Raw genomic sequence first — 19940 nt, 5'->3', positions numbered from 1 at the left:
GCTTGGAAAATCCCATGGACGGAGGAGCCTGTTAGGCTGCAGTCCATGGGGTCACTAAGAGTCGGACACGACTGAGCGACTTCACTTTCACTTTTCACTTTCATGCATTGGAGAAGGAAATGGCAGCCCACTCCAGTGTTCTTGCCTGGAGAATCCCAGGGATGGGGGAGCCTGGTGGGCTGCCGTCTATGGGGTCACACAGAGTCGAACACGACTGAAGTGACTTATGGCCTCATAATGCAAGTAACGTTTTTGAAACTTGTTTTTTTTTACCCAAACTTATTCTTGAGGTTTATTTATTTTGCTATACAGATCCCTAATTCTTCTATTTTTAAAAAATCGTATTCCATTAAGTGAATAAACCACATCTTATTTGCCCCTTTAATCATTTTTTGCTAAGGAACAATTGAGTTGTCTCCTCTTTTTCATGATGACAAACTCCATGGTGAGGAGCCCATGTCCCCCTGCACACGTGTGAGACTATCTCTGAACAGCGTGACTCCAGGGTACTGTGAGGACCCACAGGGCTATAGCGTGAGATCCTTCAGTTTGGCTGTGGAGTCCCAAAACTGTCTCCAAGGTACCAAATTGTCCTCCTCCCAGCAATACTCAAGAATTCTCATTTCTCCACATGCTTGCCAAAACCGGTGTCACGAGACATTGCTTTTTACTAATCCAATGGGTAATAAATGGAATCTTTTTGTTATTTGTTTTTTATTGATTACTTTTAAGATGTTTATTGATTTATGTGGGTTTTCCCCTCTGTGGATGGCCCATTCATATCCTTTGACCATTTAGAAAAATTGCAGTTTTATTTAAAAAAAAAAGAACTCATTTATTTTCGGTTATTATTGATTTTTTTTTCCTACTGTGGAAACTATTTACAAATCGATGAAACTTTGCTATGGTCTGTAACCAAGATATGTGTAAAAGGATTTGCTATCACATTTGAAGCAATGCACACGAAGACAACTGCCAAATTCCTTAGACCGGATAAGAGAAATTTAAAAGGCAAGAGAAGTTCTGGTAACAGAGTAATGTACTGATCAACACCATCATGAAAGCAACTTGTCATGGTCTAACTCTCAGTGTTGTTTTTTTCCCTCAGTGTTGTGTAAATAAAAGAAAGATATGTCCTAACCAGAAAAAAAAAAAAAAAAAAAATGCATTTCTAAGAGGTATAAACTTCCAGTTAAAAAATGAATGTCATCGTGATACTATAATCTATAGTATTTGGACTGCCTATTTTTCAGATTTCCTCCTTCTGTTCAGGCCTTCAGAAGGAAAATTACTCTGCTTCAACACCAAGGAACTATTTCAAGACTCCTGATCCAAACTGTCAAACTGCTTTCCTGTGACTACCGGGTTTGCCAGCAGCTGTGTGGGAGCAGGCCCACCTCGGGCAGTGTGGCCCCCTGACGTGCTCCTGCCTCCCTCCTTTCCTGTGAAGAGCCTGTTCTCCCTGACAGAGGCCCGTGAGCACAGGTCCTGGGCATGCTGTGGGGAGCAGAGACCAGGGATGCGCTCCGGAGCTTGCATGCTGGCTGGCAGAGAGGTGAGCCAAAGACAGCCCAGACAGCATACAAGCAGAGAAAATGGCTAATCACTTCTGAGAAAGGTGAGTTTGTGCAGAGAGCAGAGCCCGTGTGATGGATTTGAAAGAGACATGAGGTTATTCAGTGGAGGAAAGCCCTCCCAGGTCTGAGTGACCAGAGGCAGCTGCCTGAGGTTGAAAGGGCAGGGGGACGGCAGGATGGAAGATCCTGGGTTGCGGGGCTGAGGATTGCGAGCCCTGGAGGGGCTCAGCCTGGAGCAGAGTCAGTGGGGAGGATGGAGTAGGTGAGGGCAGAGAGGAGGGCATGTGAGGGAGCCGGGCTTCCTTTCAAGAAGCCACATGAACCTCTAGATGGCTTCAAGTGGACCCACTTACCTGATCGAAAGATCACGGCAGCTGCAGAGGGCCTCTGTGAAAGGTGGTGGACGAGAGATCAGAGAAGGGGGATGTGAAGGGGGATGGGGAGATGCCAAACAAGGTGACGATGAGCTTTAGCTGTGGGAGGGGCTGTGCGTGGAGGGGAAAGAGCTGCCCCATGCTCCTCCTACGGATCAGAACCTCTCACCCTCCCCCACCTGGGGATGTCTGTCCTCAGAATTGGAACCCAGTTCCCAGCAGGGATTCCACAGATTAGTCTTCAAAAATTGAATGTCCTAAGTAAACACACACGAAAGTGGCTGTTTGATGTCTGAAGCCAAGTTCTGCCAGGAGTACCTGCTCTCTACAGCCTTGGCTGGAGCCTGGATCTGAAGGATCGTCTGTGCCTTGTCTAGCATAAAGCGATTCTAGTGCCCATGTGAAGCCAGAAGGCTGCTCAGTGTGGGGTGGGGCGGTGCTGCCAGCTCCTGGGCAACTGGAGGAACTGGGATTCAACCATCAGCTGGCTGTGGACACTGTGTCTTCCCCCATCTGCTGCCTACCTCAGCTTCCTCCCTGTTGAGTGAGTTTTGAGCAGCCAGCATGCATCACTGTCATCAGCATCTAAGGGAGCTCAGCTTCCTCCTCTTGGAGGTTACCCTCCTGAACCATGGGCTCAGCGCTGGGCTGCTCTAGAAGCTGCTACAGGAGAAAGGTACCTCTTTGGCTTCCCAGAAGTCACTCTTAGCTGAGGGGGAGGGCCCTGGACTCAGGATCCAATTGTGGGACCTTGGGAAATAGCACCCAATCATGTAATGGGGCCAAAAACTCTGACCACAGAGCTGGGGCTGCACCAGCAGTAGGCAAGGTCTCACCACGGTGGGCTCAGCACCAATGGAGCGCAGTCTTCAAGAGCTGGGCAGCTGCCTCCTGCCCCACAAGGTGCTGCTCATGCCCAGGAAAAGCTCCCTATCAAATCTGACTCAGCAAGTAGGTGGGGCACAGAGAAGCCAGGCCTATGCTGCAACAGCAGGAGGCTCTGGGAAGCCTGGCAGCATCTGAAAGGTTCCAGTGTGCTTGGAGGCTAGGAGGTCCGTGATGCTCAGGGGGGAACAGAGCCAGAGGAGGGGTTGGTAGAGCTCAGAGAAGCAGTGGACTATATCACCAATCATACTGCCACTTGGATTTCTAGTAAACAGCTCAGACTTGAAATGGCCAAAAGGACCCCCTTGTTTTTTTTCCCCAAACCCCCTAGGCCTCAAAGATTTCCCATCTCACTAAACAGTGCCTCCATCTTGGAGTTTCTCCCGCTCTTTCTCCTACTTCCCACAAACCATCACCAAATTCTGCGGGCTCAGCATGCAGCCAGAACTGGGCCACTGTTGCTATTCCAGTCAAAGCCAAGACCTTGCAGTGGCCTCCCAGCTGTTCTTCTGTTTCTCTTCCGGCCCTCCCACCAGCCTGATGCTGGAAGATGCAGGTCAGGCCATGCATGCCACTTCTCCCCCGATTACCACCTGGCATGACATATATTTCCAAATTTGTTTGGTGTCTGTCGTCCTGCACGAGAAGAGGCCTTTGTTTTGTCCACTGATGTGACTCGTGCCTCAGGAAAAGCTCATAGTTACGTCTGAGTGAGCGAACAGACAGCTCCTCTTCTCACGTGGCATCCATTGTACCATCGACAGAGGCAGTTGATCGCATCGTGAAATTCCATCCCTGCCCCAGCCCTCGAGGCTTCAGGGTTATTGCATGATATGCCAGGATCCAAACCTCCTCCTCCTTTTGGTCCATCGCCTTGTTCGCTTCCCGTCCTGGCCCAGGACTACAGCACCACCTTTCCCGAGGCAGCAGAAGAGGAGGGATTTTAAATCACGAGGGACGCATTTCAGTCACGGCTCTGCCTCTTGGTAGCTGAATGCCCCTCTCCTCCTCTAGGAGCTGCCGTGCGGATCTCACAGCCGCTCATGTGAGCAGCGCTTTATAGATGCTACAAGCCAGGTGCTAATGGCAGCCACTATATTAAACACACACTCTACTCTTCCCCTTTCCACAGGCTCCCCTCCAAAACTATCCTAGAGAATGAATGTCTCCCTCTGGGTGAACCTGTGGGGCAGCTTATTGTTCCTTCTCCCCCCAGAGACCCCATGTCTCTCCTGAAGGCCCAGAAGGATGGAATGTTTCTTCCTGCCACTTCCCTGGAATTAGACTGATTCCCAGACCCCTGTCCAAGCCCTAGTAATGCTTCCGGTGAGCCTCTGAGCTTCCTGAGGTTACAGAGGGTTTATCTAAACTCTGCAAGTCTCAGAAATCAAAACCACAGCCATCGACCTTCCTTCCTTTTTTTCTTCTCCCCTTCCATTCCTCCCTCCCTTGGCAGTTTTGGAATAAATTTAGTATTTGTCATTTCCTTTCTCAGGGCTTCCTAGGTGGCTCAGTGGCAAAGAATTTGCCTGCCAATGCAGGAGTCTCAGGAGACAGGTTTGATCCCTAGATCGAGAAGATCCTCTGGAGAAGGAAATGGCAACCCACTGCAGTGTTCTTGCTTGGGAAATCCCATGTACAGAGGAGCCTGGCAGGCTACAGTCCATGGGGTCGCAAAGAGCAGGACACGACCGAGCAACTGAGCACACAGTCATTTCCTTTCTCTCCCACATCCACGCAGTTTTCTGAGTTTAGTTCTTGGGGAAATGGGAGAAGATGGAGAAGTATCAATGCAAGACCTCCTAGGGGATCTGCTTGTCAATTAACGAGCATTTTCTGAGTGGAAAAGATGCCTTGGGAGGTGAGAACCATAGAGCAGAAACCACCCTTCTGCTGTGCCCCGGGGGAGGGATGGCTCAACCACACAGGTTATGAGAAGCCTTACTGGGCTGTGTGGTCTGAGGTCGTCCACTGTGGTGTTTATCAGAAGGTTTTTTCTTGGTTAGATTGACCCTCAGTAAGAACACGGTGTACACCTGCAAGATGGAACACGCCAAGGTGCACATGTGCACACACAGCCCCCACGCCTTGAAACAAAGGCTCATGCAATGTTATTTGTCCTCACTCAAGCAATGCGTTTGGGTATTTTCTATCCTATTCTATTTCTCAAAAAAAGATTTTTTTAATTAGGTAAATACACATGACACAAAATTTACTATCTTAATTTTTAACTGTACAGTTAGGTAATGGAACAAATATTCACATTGCTGGGCACCCAATCTCCAGAACTTCTTCATCTTGCAAAATTGAAACTTCATCTCCATTAAAGAAAAACTCCCCATTTCTCCCTCTGCCAGTCCCTGATAACCACTTTTCTACTTTCAGTCTCTAAAAATTGACTACTCTGGGGACCTCATAGAAGTGACACCATACTGTACTTGTCCTTCTGGGACTGACATTTCATTTAGCGTAATGCCCTCACGGTTCATCCATGTCGTGCCATGTGTTTGAATTTCCTTTTTTTTTTTTTAAGGCTGAATAATATTCCATGGCATATACATGCAACAATGTATTTATCCACTCAACCATGAGGCTATTGCGAATAATGCCACTGTGATATTTGTACAGTATGCAAATATCTCTTTGAGACTGCTTTCTCTTCCCCTCTCAACTCCCTCTCTGCCTTTATCATGGCCCACAGATCAGCTGTCCTCCCCTCTGTGCCCTCAGCCTCGTTCCTCTGACTTTGCCATCCCCATCTCCCAAACTGCTGACACTTCCTTTAAGGTTTGGGGGTCTCAGTTCTGGAGCCAAGCACGCCAGTGTCAGCACCAGCCTCCTTGGGGCCCAACGTGTGGACGCGCCTCAGGACCCAGGCACTCTCTGCCTGGGTTCAGTCCAGAGCTGGCAGTAGAGACGAATGTTTTAGCAGATTGTGATAGAGTATGAAAATATTCTATCAAGGGTACAGCAAATTTTGTGAGGACTTTGCTTCAGCCTTTCTTGAATAATTAATTCCTGTTTTTGGATAGGCAGTCATGCTTTTTTGCCCAGAAAACCTTGAAAGTGAGTAATTTAGACTCATCTAGAAATTGAGGCAAAGGCAAAAAAAGCCAAAAATGCTCTTATGAAAGCAAGTTACTGAATGATTTTGTGTTAAATAAGATGAAATATATAACGCACTTATAAGAGTGCCTCAACACATAGTAAGGACTCAATAAATGTGAGTTATTACTGTTAAACCATGGCACAATAATATATTATTATAAAGTGTTAGTTGCTTGGCCTGCAGCCCACCAGGCTCCTCTGTCCACGAGATTCTCCAGGCAAGAATACTGGAGTGGGTAGCCATTCCCTTCTCCAGGGGATCTTCCTGACCCAGGGACTGAACCTGGGTCTTCTGCATTGAAGAGAAAACACAAATATAATAAAATGCCTTCTCACCCACTTCTCCCTAATACTCCCCTGTCATAAACAGTAAACAGTCTAATTTTCTAGGGCAATGGTAAAAAGATGCCATTTATATCAAAAGCCAGGGTTATTGCATGTACTGATTATCGATCACAGGCAAAACTAGAAGGCCAATAAGGCACACTGATCTACCGTTTAATGTTGTATTACATATAAGATGCCCAAGATGAAATTATAATTTACTCTTTTCTATTGCATGATTATTTCCCAAATTTCAGGAAGTCTTTGCTCTTTCAAGGCTGCCAGTTTTCAGTAATAATAATAAGTGGTTAACTTAGCAGAAATTCTCAGAGGAAATAAGGAGACTTGAGATTAAATTTTGCCCCATCTTTTTGCCTGCAGGTATGAACGCTTGTGGAGAAGGCAGTGGCACCCCAGTCCAGTACTCTTGCCTGGAAAATCCCATGGACAGAGGAGCCTGGTGGGCTATAGTTCATGAGGTCACTAAGAATCAGACACGACTGAGCGGCTTCACTTTCACTTTTCAGTTTCATGCATTGGAGAAGGAAATGACAACCCACTCCAGTGTTCTTGTCTGGAGAATCCCAGGGATGGGGGAGCCTGGTGGGAGGCCATCTATGGGGTCGCTCAGAGTCAGACACGACTGAAGTGACTTAGCAGCAGCAGCAGCAGCATGAACACTTGAGTTTAAGGAGATTCAGGACAGGATTACTAAGACAGAAAGGAAATCAAACACATTTAGGAAGCCAAAGTCACCAACAGGTGCCAAGTAGGTTGTTGTTACTAAAAACATCTGAAGAGAAAAGGTCCATTTGTATTTAGTAAATCATGAGCTCAAGTCTCCCACCCACTGGGTTGGACTGTTGGGTTCAATCTCTTGGACTTCAGAGTTTCCTTGGCTCTTTAAGCCTTGAGTGATAACATTTCCGTTTGATAAACACAGCTCATCTCCTATGGTTAATGCTTGTAGGAGGAAAGAACAATTAACCACCACAAATATTTCTGTGTCAGTCTGACTCCTTGGAGAGAAATGCAAGGCTTAAAAAAAAAAAATCAAAACATTTAGTGAAGTTTAGTGAAGAACCAGAGATAGCCATAATCATGGCAGAACCTTGAACACATTAGCATTTAGCTTTGGTTAAAGAAGTAAAAAGAGAAGCAACTCTCTTAACCATAGGGCACTTTAGCATAATGGGTGTGTGTGCGTGTGTGTGTACTGAGTTGCTTCAGTTGTGTCCAACTCTTTGCAACCCTACGGACCATAGCCTGCCAAGTTCCTTGGTCCATGGGATTCTCCAGGCAAGAATACTGGAGTGGATAGCCATTCATTCCCTCCTCCAGGGGATCTTCCTGATCCAGGGATCGAAACTGCGTCTCTTATGTCTCCTGCTTTGACAGGCGGATTCTTTACCACTGGTGCCATCTGGAAAGCCTCACGTAATGGGTATGCACACACAGATCAGGCAGTGAGATACACTTGGGTTCTAGTCCAAAGGCTCCTCAGATGGGAATAATATGGTCCCCATTTCACATCTGGACTTCTGTATGTAGGCACAGATCTTTAGAATTCTTTCATTTCAACACCAAACTTGCCAAAGGGAATGGGAGGGAAGAAGAGAGAAAGAAAGATCAGTTGTTTTTAAAAATATTTTCAGGGACCCCAATCTCCTTTGAGAACCTGGTGAACTACAGACACTTCCGTCACTCCCAAGTACACTTACATGCAGACACATCCAATTTTGTGTTCAGTTTCAGGACTCCTCTCCCCGAAAACCCGCACAACAATTCATGGACCTCTGATTAGGAATCTTGGTTTAGACTGTGGGACAAATGAGGCCAAATCCTTGGGTTTTCTTTCCTTCTGAGTCATTTCATCTCACAGAGAGGAAAGTCTGTTCTCTTGCCAAAGACCACATCAGTAACCCTGGCCAACGAATATAGCTGTTGAAAATGAGGGAGCTAGATGAGAAGACAAGAACTCAAGCCACGATCACCATGACTTCAGTGCAAATCCAAGACCACCCCACTCCACCCCCAAATAAGTCTTTCGTTTCTCTATATAATTGTTGTTCCTTGGACAATGGGAAGAATATTCTTTGGCTGTACAATGTAGTTCAGAAGGACTTTACAATTTACATGTTATTTTGTTCCCAATCATAACCCTCTATCATGTTAAAAAAAAGGGGGGGAACTAAATGTCCAGTTTGAAATATAGTTAAGATTAGGAAGTATTATGCAGCTTCAAAAATGATCATTGTGATAATACTTTCTCCATTCGTCCCACTCTCTCCATCCCCCACTGTGTCCACAAGCCCATTCTCTACATCTTTGTGGCCATTCCTTCCTTGCAAATAGGTCCATCAATACCATTTTTCTAGATTCCATATCTATGTGTTAATATACTACACAATATAATATACAAATATGTTTTTCTCTTCCTGAGTTACTTCACTCTGTACAACAGGCTCTAGGTTCATCTACCTCACTAGAACTGATTCAGATTCCTTCTTTTTTATGGCTGAGTAATACTCCATTGTATATATGTATGTAAGATAGATAGCTGGTGGGAAGTTGCTGCGTAGTACAGGGAGCCCAGTCTGGCACTCTGTGATGACCTGGAAGGATGGGATAAGGGGATGGGAAGGAGGCTAGGGAAGGAGAGAATATATGTAGAATTATGGCTGATTTGCATTGTTGTATGGCAGAAACCAACACAATATTGTAAAAATAATTTTTTAAATATTTAAATAAAAATAGAAAAAATGATCATTGTGAAGACATGTTGCCATGGGGAAGATGCTTATGTTAAGATGAAAAAAAGAAAGCAAGGAAAAAACATGGACTCCAAAGGTCTCTGTCCTTTATGATTCCAGTAATAAAAAGCTGCATACAACAAACAAAGGCATGCAAGTCTTGGGTAGAAATCAGAGGTGGAGTTACTGATGGCTCATATCTGTTTCCAAAAGGTTTTTTTTTTTTTTTTGGTATTTTATGATTGTTATAGTTAGAAAGAAAGGAGATACATGATATATCTGTACAAAATCAACCTGTTCTCCCAAAGGGTTGTGGCTGATCTCCTGCTTCTAAGTTTCCCTGCTTAGAAGGCTTTCTAAGTGAGCCGGTGAAGAAGATAGACCCCCAGACGACTCAGTCAGAGCCCCACAGGCCCCCACTGAGCACAAAACCTTATGCTTGTGGCTGAAAGAGCAGAGAGAGAGCACCTCCTCACTCCTGGTAGACCATGCACAGATTGGATCCCTGGCATCTGAGTCTGGGCTGAGGGGGACACTGGTTCCCGCAAAGAACACGAGGAATTTCATATCTAAATCCACGTGAGCTTCTGGTGTTTAGATTCTCCCCCACCACCCACAAACAGAGTCAGAAGTAAAGGACCCATTCAGGTGACAGACCCCTCCCCTGGGTCATGGGAGGTTAGCTACTCTCAAAGCAGCCACCAAGGGAAAATTTCCAAAGAGCTTCTTGCAGGGCAACCTGCCAGGGGTGAGGAGGCAGCAGCTTCATCAGTCGGGACTTGACCTTCTTGAGGTCACGGTCAGCCAGCACACCAGTCCTGAGCACGGAGGCTCCTGAGTAAGAGCAACACGGCAGCACAGCTCTGACCTCAGACTTGGCTCACGTCCCTCGGGCAAGCTCCTAACCACCTCCCTTTTATCTCCCCAGCCCTGTAGCTGGGGTGTCACGAACAGCAAGAGCCACCATCCTGCACACCTGGCGTTTCCTTCCCAAAGTGCTCAGCACACACAGGCCTGCACTCGTGCAGTAGCTCCTTCACCGAGGCTCTGCTGACCCCCAGAGAGAGGGGTGTGTATATGTATATGATATGTACAGGTACATCTCAGTGTCCCAGCTCATCCCACCACCACCACGACCCCATGTCCACACATCCATTCTCTACATCTGCATCTCTTCCTGCCCTGCCAATAGGATAAAGAAGTTATGATACAAATACACAGTGGAATATTACTCAGCCATAAAAAGGAACAAAATCAGGCCATTTGTAGAGATGTGGATGAACCTAGAGTCTGTCATACAGAATGAAGTAAGTCAGAAAGAGAAAAACAAAAACCATATGTTAACACATATATGTGGAAACTTCCTGGATATTTTACTGCTATCTCTGACCCTGAAGTTGTTTATCTCAGTTGTATCTGTTGGGTGGAAACAATATAACCATGTGCTACCTGCCCCTTTCTGGTTTCCTAGCTGCATGTTCAGTCCAGATGTTTTGGCAGCTTGAAATCGCTATGGTAGGAGTGTTTATACCACAGGAATAGGCAAGGGCTACATATTTAAAAACAGAGACATTACTTTGCCAACAAAGGTCCATCTAGTCAAAGCTATGGTTTTTCCAGTAGTCATATATGGATGCGAGAGTTGGACTATAAAGAAAGTTGAGCGCCAAAGAATTGATGCTTTTGAACTGTGGTGTTGGAGAAGCCTCTTGAGAGTCCCTTGGACTGCAAGGAGATCCAACCAGTCCATCCTAAAGGAAATCATTCCTGAATATTCATTGAAAGGACTGATGCTGAAGCTGAAACTCCAATACTTTGGCCACTCGATGCAAAGAACTAACTCATTGGAAAAGACCCTGATGCTGGGAAAGATTGAAGGAGGGAAGAGAAGGGGATGACAAAGGATAACATGGTTAGATGGCATCACTGACTCGATGGATGTGAGTTTGAGCAAGCTCCTGGAGTTGGTGAAGGACAGGGAAGCCTGGCGTGCTGCAGTCCATGGGGTCGCAAAGAGTCAGACATGACTAAACGACTGAACTGAACTGAACACATGTGTGGTTGATGCATTTTTGTTGATTTCCCTGACTTAAGACAGTGATGGAAAAACATTAATAGTGTTGATTTTGCTTTAAAACATTTGCAGCTGTGGATAGCACCCCTCAACATGGAGAAAATTTTCAAGTAATAAAATACTGTTATTCAATTTAGTAAAGAAGTGGGTCAGCCCACAGACTATCAAGTGCAGATCACACATGTGGTTTCACTCTGATCTTACTTCCTAGAATAAATGAAAATATCAGTGAAGTTCATGTGCATCAATTGCTTGACTTTGGGTCCAAGAGTTTGGCAAAAGTTCACAAGATCATTCTGTGGAGAATCAGTTGGCTATGTGGAATTTATAAGAATGGGTATTACATATATTAATATTTGTAAATGAGTGTTACTTATCATTTATACCAGTAAAATTGATGATTAACTTATGTGTGTGTGTGTTTCCCGGAAAGCTGGAGGTTAAACATTTGCCAGTACACCCCTGTTCTCAGTCTTCTTAACCTGACACGTCCCCGACAGCCCTGACTGTGTGAGGGAGTCCGCCAGACAGACAAAGGGACAGACACCACAAAACGGAAATGGCTCCTTCCCATTAGGAAATGGAAACTTCAGCCTTTCCCATAAAGCCACCCAAATAAAATCATAAAATGGTTTATTACTTTTGATCCTATCTTCAAGTGCAATATTAAAAAATAAAAAGAATTTGTTTTTTAAAAGTCTCATTTACTTTAGAAATGGTAGGACTAAAAAGAATCTTACCGTGAAATAATTTTATAGAATTTCTGTAGCAATACAAGGTAGAATAACTGTAAAAATGGACAGTTGAAACATAGGTCATTTGTCTAACTATAATAAACACAGCCAGATATCTCACCGTAAGTTGGCCCTCTTGGTGAAAAAATAAAGAACTGATCTATGTTAACAATTCTTATTTAACACCCTCATCATGCTTCAAGCTCTTTCTAAAACCCTCTCCTGTTTTGGATAGTGTTTGGAGGGAGCCCAGATCCAGAGGGGCAGCAGACCTGCCAACAAAGTGCCCCAGGCATGTGCTAGATGCCTTGGGGACTCAGGGGTGGATCTGGGCACTGGTAGGCTAATGGCACCCCACTCCAGTACTCTTGCCTGGAAAATCCCATGGACGGAGGAGCCTGGTGGGCTGCAGTCCATGGGGTCGCTAGGAGTTGGACACGACTGAGCGACTTCACTTTCACTTTTCACTTTCATGCATTGGAGAAGGAAATGGCAACCCACTCCAGTGTTCTTGCCTGGAGAATCCCAGGGACAGGGGAGCCTGGTGGGCTGCCGTCTATGGGGTCGCACAGAGTCGGACACGACTGAAGCGACTTAGCAGCAGCAGCAGGCTTCCTGGGTGGTGCTGGTGGTAAAGAGCCCGCCTGCCAATGCCGGAGATAGAAGAGACACAGTTTCCATCCCTGGGTCGTGAAGATCCCCTGGAGGAGGGCATGGCAACCCGCTCCAGTATTCTTGCCTGGAGAATCCCATGGAGAGAGGAGCCTGGTGGGCTACAGTCCATGGGGTTGCAAAGAGTTGGACACGACTGAAGCGACTTGGCATGGCACGGCTGACACGACAAGAGAGAAGACATGGGCGCTCATCCTGAGAGCCAAGACAAGAGGGACTTGCCTGGATGAGAAAGAGAGGTGCACCACAGAGCGACCAGCAGGAGGGGCCTGGTGTGTTCCAGAAGCAGTGGTGGAGCAGGAGATGTGACAGGAAAGCGACTGCAGGCCCAGCGGTAATCACCGCTCTTCAGCTCAGATCTTCATCTCAGCGTTGTGATTTTCATGTAAATGCTATCTCCCCACAGCTTCATAATTCTTTCCTCTTTCATGTCTGCTTCCGAAGCTTTCTCTAATCTGGTTGAGACATCGCCTTTGAACAAGGGCACACCTGCTCTGCCGGGCCTGTGAAGCACAAGTGCACGCACGTGTATGTGTGTGTATGTATGTGAACGTGTATGTGTGTTGAGGGGGGTGGGTTGGGTTTCTCTGTCTCCCTGGTACCTCTCTAAACACTTGATCCTTAAAGCAAGGCTGCTGCCCCTGGTGATCTCATCTGGATGCTGCAGATTCTAGGGTCTGTGCAGGGACCAGGCCCCCCAGGCATCACTCAAGCAGGAGCTGGCTCTTAGAGTTCCAGTTTGACTCTGTATTCCTCAGTAGATGCTCTGCTCGTGGAAGAGTGTTTGCAGCACAGTTCAGTGCTGCCTGGCTGGCCACAGATTCTGCGGGGAAGGGTGAGCCCAGGATGGCAGAGTCCATCCGGGTATTCCATACCAGGTCTGGGCCCTTATTGGCCTCCACGCTCGGCCTCCTGCTTCCCCACTGGGGATGGGTCAGGTGTGGGTAGCTGGGCATGAGCTGGAGGCCCAGGAGCCTGAACCAGCACAGTGAGCTCCGCTGGGAGACAGAAGTGCAGTCCTTAGGCCTAAATCCCCCTGACACAGAGTGAAGGCTCAGAAATGTGTGTTGAATGAAAAAATAAATGAATGATGAGGAAGACCACGAAGACAGGGAAATACGGCTCTTTCTGAGAAGCAGGTGGGGAGTTGGGAGAGAGGCTGATAGAAAATGCAAGAGGCTTTCTGGGTTCCAGAATGTTCAAAGAGAGGGTAGGCCCCCCAGGCCATGAACACCAGTTGTCCCAAGCATGTTCAGATGTTGACTATTTCTGCTCCAAGGCAGGATGAGCATAGATTTTTATTTTTTATTTTGGAATAATTTTAGGTTTACAGAAAAATTACAAAGATAGGATAGAGACTTGCCCTGCATCCTGCACCCAGCTTCCCTGAGTGTTGGTGTCTTTCCTAACTATGGTACACTTGCCAGAACCAAGAGAGGCACATCAGTGATAGCTGTTAAGCTCCAGACTTTATTTAGAGTTCACCTATTCTTCACTAATGACTTTGAGGTTGTTGTTGTTCCAGGCTCCAAACCAACCCATATGTGAATTCTGGATTTAGCTGTCATTGCTCCTTACTCTCCTCTGAAGTGACAATTTCCCTCTCTTTACTTGTTTGTCATGACCTTGAGAATCTTGAAGGTCAAGTAGTCTGTAGCCCTTCAATTTGGGTTTGTCTGATGTTTTCTCATAACTAGACTAAGGTTAGGGGTTTGAGGAAGGAATAGCTTGGAGGTGAAGTACTTTTCTCCTTGCAGCCAAAGTTAGACAATGAATACAAGGTGACTTATCCCTGGAGATGTTAACCTTGACCTTGGGGCCAGGATTCTCCACTGCAGGGTTACCGGTTTTCCTTCTCCATACTCTCTAGTAAGTCCAGTCCTCACTTAAGCGGAGGGGTTTCTAACTCCCTTCCAGGAGGGAAGAGTGTAGACATAGATCATGTGGAATTCTTCTCTATAATGACAGAAGCACCATAATAACAGTTTTTTAGTTCCTTGGTCATGTGGCAATTGAGGGTGAGTGAACACCTTGGCCAGTTAGGAAATGACTGGAAAAGTTGTCAAAATCCTAGTATTTTTTAAATTCTCTCAAGATATCAACTATTCTTTCCTTTTCACAGTTGGCCAAAGAGCTCTCTTAGCCAAACAGGCCATCTTTAAACCTATCCTGGGGCTTCCCTAGTGACTCAGTGGTAAAGAATCCACCTGCCAATGCAGGAGACACAGGTTCAGTCCTTGGGTTGGGAAGATCCCCTGAAAGAGGGCGTGGCAACCCACTCCAGTGTTCTTGCCTGGAGAATCCCATGGACAGAGGAGCCTGGCGGGCTACAGTCCATGGGGTCGCAAAGAGTCGGATATGACTTAGCAACCAAACAGCAACAAGCCTATTCCATCACCCTACCTCCAAATGTCTGGAAAATGGAAAACCTGATTGTAAAAAGAAGACCAAAATGAAGTGAAAGCAACAAGCAATCATTGACCTTGAGTCAGACCCTCCACACGTCACTGCTGCCCTGCATCAGCTTGGCACCATGGTATCTTTACCCTCCTTTACAGGGAGGCTCTTGCCTGGAGCACACAGCCCCGAGTGCCCATCCATACCCTCACCCCACCCACAGCCTCCTTCTGTCTCTCTTCCATGGCACATTCACCACCTTTTCCAGCTTTGAAAGGCTGAGCAGCAGACTCTATCCTGGATGGACTGAAGTTTTATCAATCAAAAAAACTCTCTTGGGTGACCATTCCATATTGAAGTATGGCAGAAACCATCACAATATTGCCAAGTAATAATCCTCCAATTAAAAATAAGATAAAAAAAAAAAAACGCCTAAAATAGAAATGAACAAACAACGGGGCAATCTATCCACAACTGGGGCTCAGACCCTAAGAAAGTCCTCCCTCTCCCCTGTAACACCCATAACAATGTTCCTGCCCACTCTCCCAGGGTCTCCACGGGCCCCTAAGCACTGTCTGTGCTGTACGAGGAAATGCGATGGTCAGGAAGGCGGAAGATGAGTCTTACCTTGGCAGTATTCAGCGGCTGCTCACCATAGCTCTTCAAATCGCCGCGCCTTATCGGGCAGCGGCCTCCTAGCTTCAACCAGCGACTCGGAAACAATCCTGAAGCAGGAGCCCATCCCAGGCGTCTCAGTCACTTCAGTAGCTCGTGGCTTCCTGCCGGCGATGGCAAGAACCCGCCGAGGTGGCAGGCTATCCCCCCACCCCCGTCTGTGGTCACAGCTGCCTCCACCGAGCCCCGCCCCTCCCACCGGCCCTTGGAAAGCTTTCGTGGGCTCACTGTGCCCAGGAAAAGCCTATGAGCAAGGACCACGAGCAGCTGGTCCTTTCTCTGGAGCTGGGCCACGTTTGTCACTGTGCCCCTCTGCCGTCAGAAAGTTTTCCCAAGGGGCTTTGGTTTAACAACAAGGAGGTGTTTTTCCTGCAGCGAGCCTGGTAGGTACAGTTAGTAAACCTCCAAGTTAACCCTGCAAGGTATTTCACACTGCTTTGCAGGGTTGTCTGCAGGGCAAGAAGGAGCTTGGGTTCGGCTGCCTTGTGCCCTCTGTGTGAGCGAGGTGGCCATCTCCCAGCCGTGCTGGTTTTGTCTTGTCTTCCAAATAGTCCTGATGATACCCAGCTCATGGGATACGAAGAGCGCAAGTGACAGAATGGAGTGACGGCAAAAATTTGGCTCATCCCCTTGTCTCTAGTAAGGAAATTCCCTTGACTCTAGCCAGTCCTTGATTCTGATCTCAGAGCCTTTTCAATTGTACTATGTCACTCCTCTGTGAAAACTCAGAGGAACAGAGACTGATGGAGTTGATGGGGAAGGACCGTAACATCTAGAGTGGCGAGGTGCCGTCCTTTACCACACCAGCTGAGGGGCCAATGGGACCAAGAAGTTTGCTGAGATGCCCTCTGGAGACGTATTGGTTCAGCCGGACATAGGGAGCCACTGGCCTCCTACTTTCTGATCTGTGGACCAAAGGGAGCCAGTGGGTGGTCTCCTCTCCTGCCCTTATGTCTGGGAACCTCAATATCGGGGGGCAAGGAGAGAATTTAGACACATTGGCTTCTACTCCTGCCCTGGGACTACAGTTCAGAATCTCAGCTTCTTCATGGAGTCCCTTCCCTTGGATTTTAGGATTAAGAGAGTAATTCGCTGTGAGTCTCTGGCAGGAAAGATTTTTTTGACAGATGTTCATGGCAACCGTAGCAGCAACATAGAGATCTTAGGTTCTAAGACTCCTTGGAAACAATCTATTTTATTTTCCCCAAAAGATTTTTTTGTGAGAAAAGACGGATTAATGTATAAAAAGCCTCTATTACAGTATTTAGCACATGAGAACTCCAAATAACTGGTAGCTGATGTGAATATGTCTAATCCAAGTGCCAAATCTGATCTTTTAGAAAAACTGCTTTGTCTTCTTCCATCCTTGACAGCAAAGGGCCCAGAACCATGCCCAGAATTGGCTGTGCTCAGTGAATCGTAGGTGTTATTTTTATAGTCACTTCCTGACACCTGAGAGTTGGACCTAAGCATTTGCTCTCTAGTTTGAAGACTCCCAAACTACTTAAACTTGTGATTTAAAAGTTAATGGTTTGATATATAGTAACTACACAGGTGCTCAGCCTGGTGCTCTGAGACAACCTAGAGGAGAGAGAGATTAAGGCGGTGGGAGGGAGGCTCAAGAGGAAGGGGACATATATATGTGTACTTACGGCTGATTCACGTCGTTGTACAGCAGAGACCAACACGACACTGTAAAGCAATTATCCTCCAATTAAAAATAAATAAAACTTGGAAGTCAAAAAAATAAAATCTTAAATACAGAAAAGTTATTGAATTGAGGAGAGATTATTCAGTCCTGTTATTTCAATTCAGCTAACACAACAAACTTTTCTGATTGTTTGCTTTAAGAACACACAAGAGGCTGGGGATGCAGATATAAATAAGCATGCCTGTCCTCTGTGGGAGCCAGTCTAAGGTGTCTGGGAGGGGTCTGGTAGATAGACAACCATGACTGGGTGTGGTAAGTGCAGCCATTGGTGCCTCAACAAGGCACAGTATTAGAACAGAGGCAGAAACAACAACTCCATCGGGGACTACTGAAGGACATTACCAAGGAGACGGCTTTGAACACGGTTTGTGCCTAAGGATCCTGCAAACTCTCAGAGGCAGAGCCAGCATTGAGCTTTTTACTTACCAAGGGTCCAGTGATACCACCTGAATTATGTCTAATTTTTTTTAATCCATGGGGCTTAAATAAGTGAGTTGTGAAGAATTTTTTACATACTTTTTTACATACAGTGGGAAATAGGGAGTCTATCTTTCTAAAGAGAAAATCCATTTCTTCCAATGACTTATCTATTCAAGGTTAGAGTGAGAGGGGATGTGTGAGGTTTGCAGGGAAAGGAGTTTAGAGAAGCTGGCTTTTGTATGATTTCGGGGAAAAAAGCTTCACCTTTCTGTCCACCCCCAACAGACAGGGATCGGAAAAAACCCAAAAATGGATTCCAGCAGCCACCCAGAAAAGAAGGAGGAAATGACCTTACTCTTGGGTTTCAGTTGTCTAAGCAGAAGTGAAAGTTACTTTCAGCCATTTTCACCCTGACAGAGTCATAGCATCCATAAGAAAGGCAGGGGGAGGAGGGGAGGAGCTGGGAGAGAAGATGGGAAGCAGCAAGACATATGAAGTGAGGCGAGGGGTGTCCTTAACAGAAGCTTTTGTTGGAGAACCTCAGAGAGGGCTCCCAGGGCTGCGCTGAGATGAGACTCTGCTCTGACCCTCCCCCGTCAGCTCAGTGTTCAGCCTCACTGGCTGCCCCATTTATTTTTGCACATTTGAGGTGACATATGCAAAATATGGAGCTATCCTTCCATGTGTCTGCAACAGCCTTCTGACATCAGAACATTTCTGGAAAAAAAAAATCAAAAGCTGTGGACAATAGAATAGTTGGAGGGAAGAAACATTAAAATAATCGAGTCCAAGATTCACTTAGGAATGGTGGTGTGAGAAGTGGGGCAAATTCCCTCTGAAGAAAACAACTATAAAGCCAGATAAAGTGGTCAAAATTCACCATTCAAAGGCACTGGAGCCTGACCAAAGGCAGACAGATTGAGAAGTGTTTAATCTTGGAAAACTGCTCCTGCATCAGAATGGCTGTGAGCCTGTGGTCTTCTTGTTTGGACTTTCTGTGTCTCATCCACACACCTCAGCCTGGCTGATGAGAAACACAGCTTTTTTTTTTTTTTTTAACTACGACTTATTTTTTAAATATAATTTTACTTATTGGCTGCGCCAGGTCTTAGTTGCTGCTCGAGGGATCTGTGAGCTTCCCTGTGGCATGCAGGATCTTCAGCTGTGGCAGGTGGGATCTATTTCCCTGACCAGGGATCGAAGCCAGGCCCCCTGCATTGGGAGTGTGTAATCTTAGCCACGGACCACCAGGGAAGTCCCGAGAACCAGTTTTACTCGTGCGAATGATGAACTTGTTTGAGGCCTGTTAGTGAAAACCAGCAGCCAGGTGAAGGTGACAGATGTGATCTGGAGTGAGGAGGTGAAAATCTGCTATTTATGGGTTAAAGGCCACAGAACAGTTCAGATCAAAGTGGAAAAACTGCAGCTTTACTGGGCTTGAGAGCACAACTTCTGTTCAGAGTGGCCTAAAGATCACCCAGAAATGCAATGGGGAAAATCTGGAAGTAAGAGAGCTCCAAAAGGGCTGAGATAATAACTCCCCACATGTCCCTGACCAACTCCTAAAATATGCACAAGTCAGGGGGACCAGAGAGAGTCCAGAGAAAAGTGAAAATCAAGGGGGACTGAAGGACACTCTGCAGATTTGAATTTCTTCCTTCAACCACACACAACTTAGACAGCAGAAGATAGAAGGCTCACATGTTCAAGGTTTCTGAGCAGGACTTCTATCCAAATAATGACCTGACCACTAAATAGCGCACAAACAGGGAACACCCTTAGGGAGCCAGACTGAAAAACAAAGTAAAATACTAAAAGTAAACCCTGCACAGTGATATCAATGGCTGCACACCATGCAGGAGACCAACTTTGCAATTCAGGTGCAGAAAAGTTAAGAAAACAGGAAACAACTTTCAGAAAAATAAAACAAAATTCAGGAATAAAATAGAATTCACAGCAATGTCCAGTTTTCAACTAGAAATTACCAGGCACACACAAAAAACAAGAAACTGTGACCAGAAAAAAGTCAATATTCTGATGCCACATGGACCCAAATGTTGGATTTAGCAGACAGAGATTTCAGAACAGCGTTTTTAGTTATGTTCAAGAAATGAAAAGAATATATGTTTAAGAATTAAAGGAATTTCTGTGGAGAATATGTCAACAATAAGAGACTCTCAACAGAAAAATGGAAATTATAAACAAGAATCAAGTGGAATTTCTGGAGTTGAAAACT

At 46.0% G+C, this 19940-nt stretch overlaps 1 protein-coding gene across 2 annotated transcripts in view; it reads right to left on the bottom strand.

Moving 5' to 3' along the window:
* BLK (BLK proto-oncogene, Src family tyrosine kinase) overlaps nt 1–15671 on the bottom strand; it is a 51864-nt gene extending 36193 nt beyond the window's left edge. The window contains exon 1 of one of the 2 annotated variants that reach the window (XM_005886684.2): nt 15526–15671. The gene's annotated coding sequence lies outside the window, so the exon portion shown is untranslated. Of the gene's footprint in view, nt 1–1930; nt 2035–15525 lie in introns of those variants that run through there. The other variant, XM_070376020.1, reaches the window with a different exon arrangement.
* Nucleotides 15672–19940: the final 4269 nt, after the last annotated feature.

This window comes from Bos mutus, chromosome 8 (genome assembly GCF_027580195.1).
Source record: "Bos mutus isolate GX-2022 chromosome 8, NWIPB_WYAK_1.1, whole genome shotgun sequence".
Classification (NCBI taxonomy): Eukaryota; Metazoa; Chordata; class Mammalia; order Artiodactyla; family Bovidae; genus Bos; species Bos mutus.
The sequence above is the reverse complement of the archived record's forward strand: the minus strand, read 5'-3'. Positions and strand labels throughout refer to the sequence as shown.